Below are 16,549 nucleotides of genomic sequence, written 5' to 3' on the forward strand. Positions count from 1 at the left end.
AGATGCAACACAAGAGCTAGGTCTGTATGACATGACTGCAGAAATAACAGGCATAATAAGCACACATGCATCCCACCTATAAAAATAAAAATATTGTGCTTGTCCATATTTGGTTTAATTCAACATCCTTTTACCCTCTCAGCAATCTAATGGTCCTGGTATTATTATCTCTATTTTACTGACAACAATATTATAGTGAGTTGTATACCTCTTAAGGGTTAGATTTAAAATGTGCCCCCCCTGAGACCCATAAGTTGAAGGCTTCTTCCCTAGTGCAGTGATGTTCTGAAGTATGGTTATGGCACAGTGAATGGATTATGAGGACTCTGACCTTATCCATGGATTAATCCTAATGGGCTCATAACCAAATGGACAGCTGTCAGGTGATAGAAACTGTAGGGGATGGAGTTTAGTTGGAGGAAATAGGCCTCTGGAGTTGAGGAGTTGATCCCTAAAATGGTATATTTTGCTTGCCTGTTCAGTCTATCTCTGTCTCTGGGTCTCGCTCTCTCTATCTCTCTCTCTGTCTCTCTCCCTTCCTTCCTCCCTCCTTTCTGACTGACACTACATAGACAGCTTTCCTTGACCAGCCCCCTCCACTATGATGTTTCTTCCTTGCCACAGGCCTAAGAGCAATGAAGCTGGAAGATCATGGACTGAAACCTTAAAGCCAGGAGTCAAAATAAATCTCCTCCTTCAAGTTGATTTTCTCAGGTATTTATTTTAGCACAGCAACACCAAGCTAACACAGTGCCTAAGGTCATTTACCCAATTCATGGCAAAGTCAGGACTCAAATGACAGTGATGTGATTTGAACCAAGGTGATTCATTCGATCACTTATTCATTCATTGCGGATCTGGGCATTGAACCCGGGTCTTTGCACTGAGCTACATTCCCAGCCCTTTGTTACTTGTTAATTTGAGCCAAGTTCTCACGAAATCACTGAATTGCACAAGCTGGGCTTAAGATTTCAGTCTTCTTCCCTCAGTCTTCCTAACTGCTGGGAACCAGGATCTTTTTTATGTATGAGAGAAAGAGCATGTCGTAGGGATAGAATTCAGTCCTGGTGACATGAAAATCATCCAGAGATCTTTAAAAAAATACATTCTCCTCATATTCGTCCCCTAACCCCCTTCGCAGTGGCATCAGATTCACTGGGGAAAGGGCTCACATAAGGGTATTGTGTTTGTCAGTATTCTCTAAAGACACAGAATCAATAGGATGTGCATAAAGACAGAGTGGGTATGCTCTCACATGCCTGTAGTCCCAACTACAGGCTAAGAGAGGCTAAGACAAGTGAATCACCAAGTTCAAGGCCAGCCTGGGCAACTTAGTGAGACCTTCACAACAAAATAAAGAAGAGTTAGGTATGTAAGTCAGTGGTAGAGTGTTTGCCTGGCATGTGTGCAGTCCTGAGTTCAATATCTAGGACTACTAAAAGAGAGATTTATTTTAAGAACTTGACCCAAAGAATTATAGAAAATGGCAAGTCCAAAATCTACAGGGCAGTAGTTTGGGTACCCAGAAGACCAATACTGTAGCTTTGTTCTAGAGCTCTCTCTTCAGAATTTCCTCTTGCTCAGTGCATATCAGTCTTCTGCTCTTTGCAGGTTTTCAACTGATTAGATGACATTCACTCAATTAGGGAAGGCAACCTGCTTTATTCAAAGCTTATTGATTTAAACGTTAATCTCATCCAAAAATGTACATCCAAAAATATGCTTGAAATGTCCAGAATAACATTAAACCAAATATCCAAGCTCTGTGCCCTAGACAAGTGTGTAAAAGTAACCATAGGTATTTTTAAAGCTCCCAGATGCTTTGAATTCACTTCTATAGAATACGCTTTGCTGTGCTACTAGGGGGGAGGACCATCAACCTGTATTTCACATAGTCACACTGTCTCCAATCTCTACAAGACCAAAGATTGTCTAGCCACCAACAAATTGCCCAAGATAGAGATAGAGAAGGTACGTGTCTAAACCAGGCATGGCATCTTTTGTAGAAAGTACAGGAACAGTTTCTCTCGGTGCAACCAAGAGGTACAGTTTTGGTAGAAGGTAGGTAGAGAAATCACATTGTGGACAAACTATTTTTGGCCACGAATTCCAAATGGTTTCTGGTGAATGGTCAGTGTGTATTCTCTTCCCTGAATTCTCTCAATATACTATTTCTTATTGTATAAAGACTTGTAAACATTGTAAGACTTGGGAAAATCTAGATGCCTTAGAGCTTGACAAGAGATACTAGAGATTTGTGTTGAGAGACAATAAATCTAAATCTCATCAAGGTGGCAAGATAATTGGTAGTGAGAGCTGGGCAAAGCATTTTCTGCAGCAGTGAATTCAAAAAAGCTGTTAGGACTGACTGAGAGTATATTTTCAAAATTTAAGAGACCTCCCTCTCTCCTTATTAAGCAAGAATATCTGAAAATCCAAAGCATGACACCACTGTAACATCAAGAGACAGGATGCTGGACACATTTTATTTAGGTTTTTGTTTGTTTGTTTTTGATACTGGGAATCAAACTCAGGACCTTGTGCTTGCCAGGCAGGTACTATGCCGCTGAGCTATATCCCCAGTTTTAAGTTTTAGTTTTAAATGTCAAAACTTTGTCACTTTTGTGGTCATTGTTTTGAAAATATTTGGAATGATTTTAATGTGTTGAGTTTACTCAGAATTAGGTAAGTGCTTACCTGGGTAAAAGGTCAGACCTACAAGTCATTTGTTGCAGGATGGGTGCTTGGGGTCAGGACCCCTGTACGGTACAGGAGAGTTTCCCAGAGTTTGAGCATGAATTCCAGGAGGTTACAGGCTCAAGGATGACTGCTGAGAGAGCAAGGGCAGCCCCTCGCCCCTGCCCTCCCTCTAGATTATTCCTTGTCCTGGTTTAGTCCTCTTTTTGGTCATTTAAGTTTATCACAAAAATGTTAATTAGTAATTGTATTTTTCTTAGCTCCAACATCTCAAGGAAATATTTTAAAAGAAATTTTTGTGTTAAAATGGCAGCCCATTGGGTAACCCCAATGGAATGAGGGAAGGAGGTTGGGAAGGAACTATATTAAAAAGTCTCCCTTAAAGCTATACAGCCAGGCATAGGTTCTTTTTTTTTTTTTTTAATTTTATTTAAGGAGAAAAAAAAGAAGAAAAAGCAGAAAAAAGGTACAGTTATACAGAATTTCATAAAAAATAAACAGTAGGAAATCACTAGTTAATTACATATTGTCATCTTAGAAATAGTTGTTGAAGTTACAAAATTAAAGCATACAGAGGGAACCTTCAAACAGTGAGGCTGCAAACAGTTTTGTTCGATGATCCAACAAAACTCAGCAATATGGTTATCCATCCTACACACCCAAACATACATGCAGTTATATCCCCCAGAGAACTCTCCCCTCCCTTTTTCTGTACAATGACAATTACACATCTTGGATTTCACTGCTCCCACAGTTATTACTACTTTTTTTTTGAAGAAAGTAAAACCAAATGTGACATACCAGGACAGAGTCAGTCAAATCAAAAGGATGGACATGACACATAATATAAAAACAAAATACAAGGTGATCAACAATGGTTACCATACTGCCTCTTGTTATCTTAAAAAGAATTGCCTATATCATCAGTTATAATAAAATTGAACAAAAATAAGACCAATAAAACCAAAACATTGGAGACATCAGAGGACTTCCAAAAGAAGGTAATAGTCAACCAGAATGGGCGTCACAATGAATCTTACTGTCTTCATAGCAGGCATAGGTTCTTAAAGGTGTACCACCTAAATGTCTATTGTTTTCAGTGATAATTTGTGAACACCTTTGCCATGCTTGAATTGTGTCCCCCCAAAAGATGATTGTACTCTACGGAGGTCCTAACTCCCACATCTCAGAATGAAACCTGGGAATAAGGTCTTCACAATTCTGAAGTTAAAATAGGTCATGAGGATGGATCCTATTCCAATTTAACTGGAGTCAATGCAAAGAAGAATCATTTGGTAACAAAGGAGGAGAAGTATCTATAAGCCAGAAAATGCCTAGGAGCTAGAAGCTAGGAGCTCACTCTTTCCTAACAGCTCCAGAGCAGAAGGGAGAATAACCTTGTCAACACTTTGGTGTCAGACTGCTAGACTCCAGAACTGGAAACAACAAATTTGTTCTTCTAAGCCACCAGCTTGTGGTACTTCATGATGATATCCCTAGGAAACTGACATACAGTACTACCTTTTAGCCTAAAGTTTCTCTCTTACCAATTACTTACTGCTAAAATAAAGGCATATAATAATGACAAAACCTCAGTTACCTACAAGAATACGTATTGGGTGAACTTATCAAGTCTGTGGGGTTCAGATACTCCAGACTTAGTTCAGATGATCAGAAATTGACTCTCAACAGGCTACTGTTGAGGGTAGCTCAGTCAGTCAGTTGCCTTTGCTAGTAACAGTGGCTTTCCTGTTCGTGTGCCTAGGTGTTGTCTGTCAATTGTTCTCAACTTGATCTCTGCCTTGACCAGATGACTGGTGTGACTTTTCCATCGTAAATTACCTCATTTTCCAGCAAGCTAACTCAAACATATTCTTCTTAGGGCAATACCTGAAGACAAAGAGTACAAATGAAAATGCTTAAGTGTCTTCCCAAGCCTCTGTTTGCATTATGTCTACTTTCTCAAATAAATCATGTAGCTGGGCCACTGTAGGGCACTATATGACTATAGAACGGTGAGTCAGAGAGGGGGGAAGATGGGACCAGTGAGGCAACCAGTCTACCATCATTCTGGCTCCAGTTTGGAAGTTTCAGAAACGTGAGCAGCAGATGAGCCCTGGAACACCTCCTACCATTCTTTCTAGTCTGCTCAGCAGCCTACTGTGTCCACACAGAGCCAGGCATTTGAAACTTCATGAGGAGCAACACTAGACTAAGTGCTATAGATCATAAAGAAATAACTAAGAATTGGGTCCTACAATCTTAAGAGCACTAGGGTACAACTAGCATGAGTTCCAGAAAAGAAATATAATGGGGACTTGAAAAGGGCCAAAGAAGTCCCAAGCAATTGCTGCAGTCTGTCACTGCCAAATGCTGTTTTCTGAAGATCCTTTCTCCACAGTGAAATTTTCAGAAATCTAAGGTGAAACCAGGGGAAAAGAAACAAGTATAGACAAACTTTTTGTTCTAGCTTAAAAATGTCTAGAATTATGACCCTCTCACCTATGAAATAAATGTGTTAACTGTCATAAAATTAAAAATAGAAGACAGTTTATTGGTACCTTTTTAAATATCATTAATTGGCAAAATAAAAGTTGTTCATCCAAAATCCATCTTTCCCAAATCCGGATTTTTTTAATACATTTTTTGCAGTAATAATGATTACTTTCCTCATGAAGAATTGGTACATACACATCACGCATCTTAATTCTTTTTTCATACCTTTGCTTACTCCTTCATCCTTTGGTCCTTTTCACCTTTTCAAAAGAGAGACTGTGTGTGTGTGTGTGTGTGTGTGTGTGTTGTGCTTTGTTTTCTTTAGCCCCAGCAGCACTGCTAGAGCAAGGAGACAACACTTCAGCAAATCAATCTGCAAAGCAGGAATCATTTGAGATGGGGCATAAAGGCTGGGCTGGGATCCAACAGATGACAATCACTGTGCAGCAGGTAGAGCTCGGAGAAGGCGCAGCTCAGGTGGAAGTTGGGATATCCTACCCACAGTCAAGAGTGAAGCTTATCTGCAGCTGCAATTGCTGGACTCAGGAGCTACAAGCCGAGCTTGACTTTCATCTCCTCTTCCTGCAGCTATCCTGGTCCTGGCCTGGCTGTCACTGGCTCCTAGACACTGCTGCCCCAGCCATATATTTTAAAATTTCCTCTCCACTGTGACAGACGGCAACAATTAGCCTCCATTGTACTTCCGCTTGCCTCCAGAACTTGCTGGGAATTGGCCTTTCACACCTGTACTTTCCAGGTGCTGCTGCTTCTACAGAGGATTAACCTGAAAGGATGCAGCCAGAGTTAACTCTTCCTGTCCTACCATATTCTAAGGATTATCTGATTGTGAGCCAGCACAGTACACACCACTACAAAGACAGCATTCTCATCTCAACTGGGCCAGAATAATAACAGAAATCATTATTAGTATTAATTTACTGTTTAGTGACTTAAAGGCACAGGTCAACTGACCAAGGCCAAATGACACAGAAGATGGTGAGCTCCTCTGTCCCCTACATGAGCTCATACCTTAGCAAGCTCTGTGACATCCTCATCATAGTGGACACCACAAGAAAGAAGGCTTCACATTCCACTTGACACTTAGCCCTAGTTGCCACATTGAAACGCCACATGAGAATTATACAGGAGGAATTATATGGTTGCCTTTCTCCTAACATGGAATTTTGAGTTTGGGCATAGTTTGAAAGTCACCTATGGCCATCTGCATCAGACACTTTTAACGTTTTGTAGGTGTATATACTCTGGAGTACTATGCCTCAGACTGGTTCCCATCAGGGGATCACTTGCAAAGTCCAGAGGGACTTAATGGAGTTGGAGATTACAAAATTCTGTTGGATTCATTCTATATGTGCTGTCTCAGAGCCCAAACTTCAAGACTACATGGTAAATGGAATGGTGACATTAGCCAAAAATAACAGTTCAACCACACAGAGCCTCCGAGCACATGAAATTGAGTGCTAATGCATTATGAGATTTTTTAACACAAATCCAAGGTAAGATTAACATAACATTCTCTTTGCAAGTCACCAAAAGAAAGTACTTTCAGTATGAAGACTTCCATTTACATAAACCCTTATAGTTTTCACTGTGTTCTCATTCTCACCTCATCTGATATAAAATAATCACTAGTCAATATAGTACATTAATATTATCTTTTTTACTTTACAGATGGGAAAGCCGGGGCTGGAGAAAGTTCACCACCTATGAAAAGCTAAGTACCCTATCAATATTAGATATGAGGCTAGAATTCAGTACTAGTTTTTAGGGGTGTGGGGAGTATACTTAGATAAACAAAATTAAACTAGTTTTATTGGCTTGTTTTGTTTTGTTGGAGAATCCTGATTTACCAACTAAATTATGTGGATACCAAGGTGCTTTCTAAATAAACATTCACCTATAGCAATCTCAGTCAATGGAGATGGAATCACTTAAGTTGACTTCATCAGTAAAGAGGCTTGAGCAGCAGAAATGGAAAAGAAAAATACCCATTCAAATATTTGGATTTTCCTTAAAGACTGAAGATGCTCATTATCAAAAGGGTCCTGTCCCAATTCAGAAGAGCTCAGTGCAAGGGAAAAGTCTCCCAGGCCAGGGTCATAATGAACGCTGTCTCAGAGTGACAACTCCAGAATACTCCATAGAAGGGACATTATTAAGGTAGCAGTCCACTAGAAGGTGCTTGTGTGGCCACCTCACGTTTTTTTCTTGGGTTATATGCTAGAGATGTAACAAGTGGGGTTTTTTGCCTAAAGTAACTTTTAATTGCTTTTGAATAAAATTGAGAAGACTTAAATTGTACCTAAAACAGAACATTAGAAACTGCAGCAATGATAGTGTTGGTCTGAGTAGTAGCAATAATAGGGTTACCAACACATCCCAGTACAACTGGGACTTTATTAATTTTAAAACCCAATATCCCATGTGGCCAGGATCTCTTGAAACACATCCCAGGCAAATCAGGACAACTGGTCTAAGATGTAATAAAATTATTGTTATTATTACCTTATTAGTATCATCATATGAAATGAGTTACTACAGCAATCCAGGGTGAACACAACGAAAAGGTCAGGATCCTTTTCCCAAGGCGGGCATTATCCCCATCCCAGCATTCAGTCTCATACAATCACACAGTTATGCTTCAGAGTCTCTTCATGGGGCTCCACGTAATTCTCTCTTCCAGACACAGGAAGACAACGCAGGTCTCCCCCCAGGAAGGAAAGATGAGAAAGCCAGATTACCTGGCTCCCACCCACTGTCTAACCCAGAAAAGATTCATATTAGATCATTGATTGGTTCCAGGATCTGAGTTTCTTTTTCTCCATGATTCATTGACTTTTAAATGCAACTATTTCTTCACCCTGTCATTGCGGTACACTTAATCCAAAATTTTATTGAAATCAAGAAATGTTTTTCTTGCTGCTTCATTGGGAGCAGAATAGAATTCCTTTGAAAGCTTTAAAGTTCAGTTTCGTTTCTCAGTAACTGCTTTCAAGTTTTCAAACAATAAAATAGGGATTTTTCTTCTCATTCAGTTAATCTTTGCTTTTACCCAGCCTGTGTTTTCTTTCCTTTTTTTTTAAAAACCCTCAACATATCTCTGTACAATAAATATTTATTAGTGTAATTTATGAGTTTTTGTTGTTTGCTTACTGCCAAAACTAGAAAGTGTATCTGTGGGTGGCCTAAAAAAAATCCTAACTAGATAGAACTAAAACAGAAAAATGAGTAGCTACTTCATATAAAAAAGAAGAAGAAATGCTGAACTTTAAAGCTCTGGGAGTTCCTCTGTCAGCAATATCCAGATTGACACAAAGGAATATAAGTAAGTAACTAAATGACCTCCTCCAAGGACCCCATCCTGTTTGTCCTACCTCAGACATTCTAGGGTAAACATTTACTGAAAACATCAGGAGGGGAACCACGCCAGGCCAGTGAAGGACAGAGGATCATGCACCGCTCAGCAGATAAAGCTGGGGTACTGCCCACCTGGGCCTGTGCATGCTGAAACCCTCTCTGCTGCCTGCTTTGCACTCTCCCATGTGGAAAGGAAACCAGCAAATCTCTAATGAGTTCCTGACCTGCCTCTGATCCCTCCCTTCCTTGAGCACATTTCTTTGGAGACTCAAAATCCAACATCTGGAATTTGGCTTTTTACTGTCACAGGATGTCTCCAATGCTGGCTGTTGTTTCTAGAGTTACATAATTTCTCTGGAGGAGCTTTATTCCTTGCTTCAAAAAGAAGGAAAGAGATTGCAAAGGAAATGCCTGTGATATTAAAAAGTCATAAGCACTCATGTGTGATAATGAAAAAACAGTGGCACTAAACACACATAGGCTCTGATAGTTAATAAGGAAGGGACTGAGGGGACGTGGATGTGGGAATGGCTGTGAGAGAACAGAAGTAAAGAGTGAGGAAAGAGGTGAGTGCTCGTGCTGGGCAGACAACATTGTGGTGATGACTTAAGCATCTCAGGAAAGAATGAGAGAATTGGAGGGTTGAGTGTATCTGGTTAGCTCAGGATGTCTCACCCAGATACTCTTACCAACCTTCTGTCTTTGCTTGGCTTAGAGTCTGTAAGCATCACCATGAGACACCCTTCATCCTGCAGAGAGGGCACCTTGGAAACATATCCACGGCAGCCCCAAGAGCCTGTCTCCAGTCGCAGGTTCTGGTCAGCCACAGCAACTTATGGGCAGACTCCAGCTCCTCGCCCATGATCCCATTGGCCTTGCCGAGTGCAAATGAGCTTTATAAGCCACTACCTGGCCTCTTTAAAGAAGCAATTGACCTAAAGACTGGTTCCCTTCTTGAAACAGGCACTGAACTGGATTTCCATTCTCCCCACTAAAGGAGAATGGGAGTAGTTAATACAAGTCAAGAATCACTATAATCAGCTCTTTAAGCATTCTGGTGCAGATAATTTCAGAAAAATTAGATGCACTTTCAAATTCTCAAGTATTTTAATCTCAAAGGCATGTAGCTCATCTACCAAACCCTGAAAGAGCCAATGACTGCTGTGTCTGCATTTCTGTGTGTGTGTGTGTGCGCGCTCCCATGTGGGTATGTGTGTGCATGTGTGTGCGTGCATACGCATGAGTGTAATGTTGGGTGGCTGTGGGGCATTGTTCCCATTATAGTGAATGACCACTGACTTTCATCCACTTCAAGGAAACCAGTACTGGAAGTAGACTAAATCAAATTTCTCTGGAAAGTTAAGATCTCTCTCTGTTCAGGTGCTTAAAGACAAGAAATGTGTCTAAAGCTGTCAAATTTAAAATATGACATGCCTGGTGCTTGGAGTTCAATAGTGGATAGATACAGTTGCTACTCCCTGGGAGCCTATGATCTACTAGGAGATCCAGATGATGATCAGGCAATCACCAATCACCATTGTCAGGGCAATTAGTGTGGATTAATGTCATAATGAGGCGTTCCAGACTCTGGCCATATGTGAGAGTATCTTAGCTCAGCCTTTGGAGATCAAGCAAGGCAGCATGGGTGAGATGACTTGTAAACTGAGATCAGAACAAGGTACAAGTTAAAGAGAAGGGACAGAAGATCAAGAACATCAGGACAGGGCTGATATCATTTACAAAGCCCCAGAAATGAAAGTTCATTCCATTTGGTTGAATTCTGTGAGTGATTCATGATAAACATATAGATTCCATTAACCAGGGAGCAGCAGACTTTTTTTATAAAGATAGTAAATATTTTAGTGTTTGTGGGCTGCATAAACTTTGTCATGAAAATTCAATTTCGACACTGCAAAGAGAAAGTGCTCGCGGACAATATGTAAATGAATGTGTTCCAATAAAACTTTATTTAGAAAACCTGGATGCAGGCCAGACATGACTCACATCCTGACTTTGCTGGCACCTGCACCCTCACTGCTTGAGGTAAGATCCCAGAGCTGCAGCAGGACCACCTGGTACTGCTCTTAGAAATGCAGAAACAAGATCCACTAACGAGAGTCTGCACTTTATTTTCAAGAGCTAAGCAGTCTTGTTAAGGCATTTGGATTTATATTGGGGCCCCCATATTTTCATGGTGAAAGATCCTTCAGCTGTATCTGAGAGGAGCATCTCTCCAGCCTTCACAAAGAAAATAGACAACTAAAGGCAAACATACAGGAGGTTTTCTCTTTTCTCCCAGCCCGTGCGTTAGTCAGTTCTTTGTCACTGTAACAATACCTGAGAACAATTTAAAAGGAAAGATTTATTTTGGTTCACAGTCTCAGGCCATGGTCAGCTGAATCCATGGCTTTTAGACCCAGGATGAGGCAGAAACTACGTGGTGGAAGAAAGCTGCTCAGCTGATAGAAGCCAGGAGAGAGAGAGAGAGGAAAGACAGAGTGATTCGGGTATAAATTATACCCTCAAAGGCACATCCCAGTGACCTAGACCCCACCTCCCAAGTTTTCACCACCTTATTTCCCATAGTACCCTCAGTGAAGGAACTAACCTTTCAACACATAAATTTTTGAGGAACATTTAAGATCCAAACCACAGCAATGGAGGAAACCCCTGCCCCACCTCCTATCACAGCAAAGGCCAACTTCCAAAGCCACTGGAGGTTTATCTTCATTAAAGCCTCCTGAAGATCAAACCATTTGGCACATTTCTAAGTGTAACTGGAATGCTTCTTGTAACGAAACTTCTATCCGGACCAGAGCTAAGCATCATGTTTCTATGCCATCCAATATGCAGCCATTTCTCCCATAGGTATTCTATAACTCTTTGAGGTCCATCTCTCAGACTGCCACCATCTCTGGAGGCATTTCTGGTCATGTGGACTTGATGTCAGCCTCTAGATGGGCATACAAGGCAGCAACTCGAAACATGAGCAGAATAAAGACCCTTAATTAGGCAAGCAAGAGACTCCAGGCCCGCGGAGTTGCGCGCACTCCGGGGAAGACATCAATCAAAGAATGCAGCATCCTTCCTGACTTTTTATTTATGCTTTAGAAAATCCAATTAAAGCAGAGCCAGCACACTCTTCATTTTTCAGCCATTTAATGCACACAACAGAGTTGTCGGCCATGAATTTAAACACACGCACTCACTACTCATGCACGCACACAAAATAAACACACGCATCCTGTTTCTTTCTTATGAACTTCAAGGACTTAGTAGGGCATGCCTGCAGACATCCAAGAGGATGACAGGAAGTTGGTCACAAATGTCACTGGGCTGCTTGTGTTGGTTTCTCGTGTCTTTCCCTCTGATGATTACATTTCATCCATGCATCTTTTCTGCTCCATTTGGCTTGACCTTAGGGATGGTTCATGATGATCATGCTGATACGAGCAGAGCCTGTGAATAATGTAGCTTTGCTGTCTCACTGGTGGAAGGTTAAATGGCTGCTTCACAACCCAACTTTCATTTCCCAGCCACACCTTGATAAAGGAATGCCCCAGGAAGACACCCCTGGGAAATTACTGCTGAGAGCTGGCTTAGATCAAATTGTGGGGATACGAGGCTGCTTGTGTCTCTAAATGCTCCCTTGCCAGATCAGTGGGACCCAATGATGGAAACCAGCCCATCTGCACTCTCACACCTGAGAACCCTAGAGCACCCATCCCATCTAGAATCTAGAATTCTATACCTTCCCAGTCCTAGCCAGGTGTTGGACACACAGCAGAGTGAAACGTTCTTAAAGTGGGAAGTACTCAGGGTTGGCACCTTGGGTTCTGGGCCTTCCAACCTCAACATGAGTCCCAGTTCTAATTACTTGTCCTGTGGCCTTAAATATGCTGTGGAATCTTTTCTATGACTCAGTTTCCACATATGCTAAGAATCATGGCAGGGCCTGCCTTACAGGGCTTTGGGGAACATGCTGAGAGAGTGCACGGGGAGAGTTATGGGAGAGAATGGGATGCAGTCAGCTGTTGCTCCTAGCGCCCTTGATTACTGACGGTTCCCTTTTTGCTAGCCACATGTGTCCCCTCCTAACAGCCTTGTCACAAAGCTCCTTAGGTATGACCTGGCTTCATGCTCCTCAGCATATATGAACCGAGTTCCTGGGTGGCTTTTCTCTTTAACTGGTGTTTTCCAGTGAAATCATTTATTTCCTCAAAGAGGAATTATGAACTATTTGAAGGCAGAGGATCTTATCTTCTTGTTTTGCATATGGACTCTCCCAACTCCTAAGATAGTTACTATAATGCTACACACAAAGGAACTTCTTAATCTTTAATGAGTTGATTTTATTTCAGGATATACAGCATACTACATATGACAAGTAACGTGGACTTGGTCTAGTTTCCTTCAACAATACTGGCACACAGGCTGAATGGAAGTTCTCCTTTGTGTTTACAGTACTCAGAACACCACACTGTCACTATGCTACCCGGGTTCAAATTTGAGCTCTTCTAACTACTTGCTGTGTGACTGGGGAAAGTCATTGAAGTCTCCCAGCCTCTATTTACCAACCTATAAAGTGAGAATAGTACATATAGTTTTAGTGAAGATTAAATGGGTGAAGAGAGTGCTTAATGACACTAGTTTATTATTGAATAAAAATAATATGAAAAAGAATATTTACCTTAATTTGAGAATAAGCTATGGGATAAAAATGTTAATATGTTGATTTTCTAGCATGACTAATCATCACCTGCCAATAAGTTATACAAATGATGCAGCATTCTTTGTCTCATCAATCCTGTTTTTTTCTTGGAGAATCACCTGTTTCCCTCTATGTGTTGCTGCAGGGACCTTCTTAGCAACTATCCCACCCCAGGCTTTCCTCTTACCATATGGGGGAGCACATGACCAAAACGAGCCAATCAGAGTCTTCTCTGAGATGGGATATGAATCCTGGGAAAGGAAAATTCCTCTTTCCCTAGAATTGAGGGATATTAGGATTACACAAGCCAGAGATGCTTTCAGTCACCTTGAATGCCTTTGAAAGATTGAAGAAAACACAGATCAATGCCAGTGCATGAGCTGAGAGACAGAGAGATGGCAAGAGAAAGCAAAAAAATCCAACACTGCTTGATGAGCTCCTAAATCATGACTTGACTAAAGACAACTCAACTGTTAGCCTTCCCACTTCTATGAGCCAATCAAATTCCTCTTTACTCAAATCAGTTTATGTTTTCAGTCACTTGCAAAAGAAACCATAATTGAAATGATTTTATGAGTCAAGTGTCAAAGCAGCTCCAAGAAAGTTTACTTTCATCAGTTAGTGCCACATGAAACTAGAAAAACTTATTTAAATAGTAAAATATATATGACCTAAATGCACATATATATATATGATATATATATACTTATAGAATGGGATAAATCACATGAAATTGAGTCCCAATTATATGCCAGTTATTATTGCAGCACATTATGTGTCTTGTTTCATCCTTACAGTTTCCCTTCAAGATCAGCGTATCTATGCCTGTATCACACTAGTGAAAACAGAGACACAAGAGATTTTATATTTTGCCCAAGGTCACTTTGCTGCTAGGTAACAAAGCCTAGATTTAAACCTAAGCTCTCTAGATCCAAGGCACTAAGTTCTCTCCATTACACAACATTGGCTCCCTGGGAAACAATGGCCTTCTTATCCACCCATGTGTTCCCAGTGTCTAAAGTGGTTTGCATGCTACTACATAAGTCCTGCCCACATACACGTGCTCCAGCTCACAAAGTGAAGGCACAGAGCCCCCATTAGCTAATCACAGCACACAGTACCTAGAAGGCCAAGGTCCACAGGGAGGCCCCAGGAGAAGGGACCCAAACCAAGAGAACACCACACATCTTCCACAGACACCTTTTCTCAGTGATCTGCACACTCGCTCTAAAATAGACCAAGACCCCAGGAGAAAGCAACTGGAGTATTGGCTTTGAAAACAAATGACTCAAATACAAGCATATGTTTAAAAATATATAGTTAAGATGTAAAGGAAAAATTATAATACCATCAGGGAAATTAGAACACCATATATTTGATGTTACTGAGAAGATAATAAAATATGATTTTTTAAAACAAGAATCTTTACCTTTTGGAGAGGAATATTGAATTGCTTGCAGATGAATGCAATCTGTAACTTGGTCTTGCCTAGAAATAGTCTATGTGGAAGGACAATAAATAAAGTACAATTGACCATGCAATGACAGTGGCTGAAGGTGGGTAATGGGACACGGAATTTTCATATTATCCGTTCAGTGGTTTATATAATTGTTAAAATTGCAAAAGAAAGAAAATGGACATAAGAATCATAGGTTTTAAAAACACAGTTTAGTTTTTGAACAGTGTGAGGCATGTGAAGAACAAGGATGAGAACAAGGGGGACTGTGATTTTCACTGCAACCCTGTAGTGTTATTAATTTTTCTCACTAGGTAAACACAGTCATTTGAAAAAATTAAATTTTCAAAGTCATGAGGAACAGAAAGAGTACCTGACTCCTGTAATCCCAGAAGTCAGGAGGCTGAGGCAGGCAGATTGTTGCAAGTTTGAGACAGCCTGGGCTAAAGTGAGCTCAAGGCCAGCCTGAACTGCATAGTGAGACTCTGTCTCAAAAAGAAAAAACAAAGAAAAGAAACAGTACCTGAGTCAATCAGCCCCTCCCTGTTCCATGGCAGACATCACTAATCAGCCTCAGCCTGTTTTCCAGCCAGGCCCAGAGGAGCTCTGAATGGTTCTCAGTGCAGCCTGCCTGCCTTAGAGGATGAGATGTTATGCAGCTCGTGCCTAGCTCACACTGGCCTATTCTGCTTCTCACGGTGTAGACACCCTCATATCTGCTTACAATGATTGTCTTCGATTACTCCAGTCACCCTGGATTCTCTACCAGAGAGACTGCGGCTCCCAGAGCCTGCCCACAAGCCCTCAAAGTGATGTCAGCACTCCTGACTTGCCCTCCCCCAGCCTGAGAGGCAGATTCCATTCAGGGAGGAGCCCTGCTGAGCAAACTACCAGCTCTCCTTCAGTCACTGGCAGTAACACTCCCTATGATGTGCTTTACTGAATCTCAGAAGTGATGAGTGATAACAGATCTCAGTCCTGTGTCAAAGGAAAACATTAGGATTATATTTGGGTTGACTTCTAATTTGTAAGGGACTTTTCCATGATAGGACGAAAGTGAAGTGCCAGTCACGACTTCCCTGGATGGGCTGATGCAAATTCTCCAGGCAAGGTCGCTGGAGGGCCTCAGTGTAAACTGAGGCTCATGGCTGGGGCCTAGCTAACACCTTGTCCTGCTTCCTTCACTGAGAAAGCTTTAATGTGGTTTGTGGGACCCTGAGACAGTGGACCTCACCCCTCCCTATTGCCAGCCGTAGCACAGTGTGAGGACAATAAATAAAGTACAATTGACCATTCTCCCCACAAGCTATGGGGACACAAAGGGGAAAAGCAATGTCCCTTAATCATCACGATGGCCAGGCACAGTGCTAGGGGTTTTTTAGTCATTTCATTCTAATCATTTATCCTATAAATCACCTTTTAGAGATGTAAACACGGAGGCTCAACTGTGATTTTGCTGATGGTCACGCCTCTAGAAAGTGACAGAAGAGCAACTTAACTTTACATCCTTCTACGCTCTTCTGTGGCTTGATGCTCCAAAGAAGGCCATGCCTGCTTGTTAGCCCTCTCTGGTGCCAGGCTTATAGCCTTGGACAATCAGGAGTCATCACCATGCTCTTTTGGGCAGCGATCACCATGAGAGAATGTATGGGGGTGGGTCGAATCCAGACTTCACAGACCACACCTCCAGAATCAGAGTTTGCTGAGGAAACAAATTTCCACGGCTAAGAGGCACTTACTGTGTACCTCCAAGCAGCTTTGCGGTACCTATTCCCATTCCTCACTGGAGTCACACAGCCCATGTCTAGGACCTG

General features: G+C 41.5%; 1 long non-coding RNA gene across 1 annotated transcript in view; it reads right to left on the bottom strand.

Moving 5' to 3' along the window:
- Nucleotides 1–15,483, bottom strand: part of LOC106027265 (uncharacterized) — an 80,090-nt gene extending 64,607 nt beyond the window's left edge. The window contains exon 1 of the long non-coding RNA XR_002790698.2: nucleotides 15,259–15,483. This is a non-coding gene — a long non-coding RNA (uncharacterized LOC106027265). The remainder of the gene's footprint in view (nucleotides 1–15,258) is intronic.
- Between the last annotated feature and the right edge of the window lie 1,066 nt (nucleotides 15,484–16,549).

This window comes from Cavia porcellus, unplaced genomic scaffold, assembly GCF_034190915.1.
Source record: "Cavia porcellus strain 051 isolate PalLab524CR breed Dunkin Hartley unplaced genomic scaffold, mCavPor4.1 scaffold_2, whole genome shotgun sequence".
Classification (NCBI taxonomy): Eukaryota; Metazoa; Chordata; class Mammalia; order Rodentia; family Caviidae; genus Cavia; species Cavia porcellus.